The 4,178-nt window shown below is 47.5% G+C and overlaps 1 pseudogene; it reads right to left on the reverse strand.

The window, feature by feature from the left end:
* Positions 1-244: 244 nt before the first annotated feature.
* LOC132219880 (carnitine O-palmitoyltransferase 2, mitochondrial-like) lies at positions 245-3,243 on the reverse strand (annotated as a pseudogene).
* Between the last annotated feature and the right edge of the window lie 935 nt (positions 3,244-4,178).

Here is a 4,178-nt window from a genome sequence, read left to right on the forward strand (position 1 = left end):
TAATCTAATGCCCTTAAAATTGAAATTTCACATTATCTTTCATTGTGATCCAATTCCACTTGGAAATTACAAGTTTAGTTTTGAAACCATGATTTTAAAGCTCAGGCTTCACAGCATTGGCCGCTGAGGCGCCGTGTGATTTGTTCCAATCGTCACAGAATAGCACCTGTTGGCTACATAGGCCTCAATTTTCATGTAGATGAAGCATCTACTGTGAAACAGAGGCGTTTAACCTTCCCAGAAGCTAAGTTTTGATGGATTTGCCTTCCATGGCATCAAACATGTCTTCTAAGGCCTTCTGTACTCAGTGGAGAAGCTCCCGGGCGTTGCGGCCTGTGTAGGGGGAGACGTTGCAGCCTATCCAGCTGTCATGAACGGCGTACCCAACACCAAAGCCATCAGGGACCACGGGGCAAAGGCACCACTGTTCACGGCTGGGCTGGTCAGTGTGCTAGTGGACTGGATGTTGTGGTTTATCTGCCCAGATGCAGGGTCCAGATACAGCTCAGGCAGGACAATCCCTTTGGCTGCTGCCAGGTACCGCAGAGCAAATAACTGTTGGTCAAAACCCTGGCCCATTGCCGCTTCTTTGGTCAGCTGGCCGTGGTATCTGGAGCACTCGGCCATATCTGCTTAAGCTCTCCCTCGCTGTGCTTGGAGGGCTTCCTGACAAAGGCCTCGGAGCACTTCTTTTTTTATTTTATTTTTTATTATTTTATTGATTTTTTGCAGAGAGGAAGGGAGAGGGATAGAGAGTTAGAAACATCGATGAGAGAGAAACATCAATCAGCTGCCTCCTGCACACTCCCTACTGGGGATGTGCCCGCAACCAAGGTACATGCCCTTGACCGGAATCGAACCTGGGACCCTTCAGTCCCCAGGCCGATGCTCTATCCACTGAGCCAAACCAGCTAGGGCTCGGAGCACTTCTTTGTGAAGATGGAGGCAGGACGGATGGTCTCGGTGTGGCTGCGCTTGAACGCTGCAGTGCTGCAGGACTCATAGGTGGCCACCGTCTGCCCATATTGCTGCAGAAAGGCCACCTGGAAGGCCAGCTGGGCCACCAAGTCAGGGCTCAGCTTCTGCTTCTTCAAGAATTCTTTGCCTCCTCTCTGAACCTGGATGCAGTCAGTTTTCATGGTGTCATCAAACTTTTCCTTAGCAGCAAGGATGCCAGTCTTTAAGGCATTGTTCAGCTTGAAGTTGTTTCTGCATAGCAGCAGAAGAGTCAGTGCTGGCCCCCTGGCTCTGTGGCGTGATGGCAGGGGCCTGAGTGCTGTCTTTAAACACTGCATTGAAAAACCTGCAACCCCACCGCCCCAAGCATGCTCAAAGTGGACAGCGGCTGTGCTATGCTTGGCTATAATGAGGTTAAAGGATTTATCAAACCAGCGGTTTGTGCCGTCGCCGTGCAGCATGGTATGGGATAAGTGGACAAGGTGCTCAATGGGGAATTCATCTAGGCAGAGACAGAACACAGCAGAGTCCACTTTCCTCAGGGTCTCCACGCTGCCACCACTCACCAGCTTCTGCCCAGATATCTCGGTTCTCACTGGGCAGATATGCCGGTGGAAACTCGGGGGGCAGGGCTATTGTCTGAGAGAATGTACTTCAGACGAGCCTGGATTTCAGAGGCGCTCACAATGTTCCCATTTTGATCCAGGACATCGAAGACATAGAAATGTCCTTTTCTTAGGACCAGGAGGTGTCTGGCCTTGTCATCAGTGAAGAGTTCATCCCGACTGGGTCTGGGTAAACGAGTTGAATTGAAAAGCTGAAAATACGGTAACATATCCAGTGGATATGCATTGACCAAGTAGGCACTATACCAAGACAGAGAGGAAGGCACAACGTGTATGAGTTTTTTGAAGGTATCAGTGCCACTCTTGGCCGGGTTCAAGTGGAACACTTCTGGTTCCAAAAGGCCAGCTGGGAGTTCTTCAGAAACTGGATGGCAGAAACCGTCATGTTGGTTGCCTGGGTGAGCTGTTCATTGTACTCAGTCTTTGGGCCAGGGTTCAATGCCATAAATGGATTAAAGTTCAGGACAATGAGGTCTCGAGCAGTTAAGTACATATCAAACCAGGGGCAATAATGTGGTTTTTAAAAAAATATTTTTATTGATTTTTGAGAGGAAGGGAGAGGGATAGAGAGATAGAAACATCAATGATGAGAAAGAATCATTGATCAGCTGCCTCCTGTACATCCCCTACTGGGGATCAAGCCCGCAACTCAGGCATGTGCCCCTGGCTGGAATCAAACCTGGGATAATGTTCCATTATATAGATACTAGAGGCCCATTGCACAAAGAGATTCGTGCAATAGGCCTTCCTTCCCCTGGCTGCTGGGACCCAGGCCTTCACTCCGGCTGCAGCAGAGAAGCCAAGCCTCTTCGGTCTTCAGTCGTCTTCAGTCTTCAATCGTCTTCAGTCTTCAGTCTTCAAATTAAAGCCATCTTTGTTGGGTTAAGTTGCATACCCATCCGGATTGGCTAGTGGGCATAGCAAAGTGACACCAATTTGCATGTTTCTCTTTTATTAGTGTAGCTAGAACATTTGTCATCAGTTGATGGACATCTGGGTTGTTTCCCTTTTTTGGTTATTATGAATTCTCTTGGGGATACAACTAGGAGTGGAAGGCTAGATCAGATGTTAAGTATATGTTTGACCTTTTGAGGAACTGCTATAGTGTTTTCCAAAGTGCCTGCACCATTACCGCCAGCAGTGTATGAGGGTTCCAGTTTTTCCACATCCTTGCAATGTTTGTTATTGTTTGTCTTTTTGATTGGAGCCAGTCTGGTGGGTAACCATCATTGTGGTTTGATTTGCATTGCCCTAATATTTATTAATGCCTTTTCTTCCTCATTCTCTTTCCTTCCTTGACTCTGAAATGTAGCTCGTATGCTTATTCTGCTTGTCCTGAGCAACCAGCTGATTGTGCAATTCTTTTCCAATCCCATTTTCAAAATTCTTGTAAAATCCTTCTGTTTTCCTGAACTGCCCATCATCCAAGAGAGCCTTCTGTTCACTGAGGTACCTTTTAATGGTGTCTTTAAGTTTGGGAACAGGCAGCCTGGGCAGGCTGTCCTGGTAGTGCATGGTGGGCACAATGCTGTGCTGCAGGTACTGTCCAGGCCAGAGCAGGTGCTCAGGGACTGCTGGCGGGGGGGTGGGGGGGAGGGGGTGCTCCCTGGCCAATGTCAGGTACCTTGGGCCAGGCACACAGCAGCAGGTGGGCCACCATTGTCCCTGGAGGCGGCGGCTGCAGGATGCTGAGTCTCTTTGCTTAGTTTTCTGTGTTACTGTCACTAATTGGTCCTCAAACTCTCCACCAGAGTGTAAGCTGACTGTTAGTATGTCAAGTGATTATCAGTTTCATAATTTTTCCTCTCTGACCTCCTCCTGCTTTTGATGCTTCCTGATGTTCCAGTTTGGACTGGTTACCCTGTAGGCAATGTCCTGGGATTTCCTTCTGGGTATTTCCTTTGACTGCCTTTTATGCTGGAGCCTCAGTTTCTTGGATCTTCTCCCTCTTTCTTGGTTTATTCTCTCATTTTGGTGGGACACATCCTCTAGTACCTTACTTCCCGAAGTGTGGTCTATGGACCAGCAGCATTGGCATAAGCTGGAAGAAATTATGAATCTCAGGCCCCACCCAGACCTACTGAATCAGAATCTGCTCTTTAACAAGTTCACCAGGGGACCCATCTGTTTATCAAGGTTTGGAAAGCACATCTCTGATAGCTCAGGAGAAAGGTAAAAGTGACTCAAGGCCTTGCTTTTGTATTTCCCTATATTCTACTCTCACTTTAGACTAATTAGGAATAAAATTGAAAGTTGGAAGTCATTTTCTGTCTGGATTTTTGTGACAGTGTCCCATTGCCTCCTAACCTCTGGTGTTGCCGTTAAGTTCAATTCCTTTATGATTTCCAGTCTTTTGTGTGTGACCTTGTTGTTTCTTCCAGGTACTTTTAGTCCAGGTTTCTGAGGTTTCATGACAGTGTCCTTTGGTAAGGATCTTTTTGTTGTTATTATGGAGTGTCCTGTGCCCTGAGTGAACCCTTTTAATCTAGAGACTCTTCTGGTTCAGCAATATTTTCCTGTTATTCTTTAACTAGAGGCTCTGTGCACAAAATTTGTGCATGGGGGGAAGGGGGGGTCCCTCAGCTGGTCTGCAAT

Source organism: Myotis daubentonii, chromosome 1 (genome assembly GCF_963259705.1).
Source record: "Myotis daubentonii chromosome 1, mMyoDau2.1, whole genome shotgun sequence".
In the NCBI taxonomy this organism is placed as follows: domain Eukaryota; kingdom Metazoa; phylum Chordata; class Mammalia; order Chiroptera; family Vespertilionidae; genus Myotis; species Myotis daubentonii.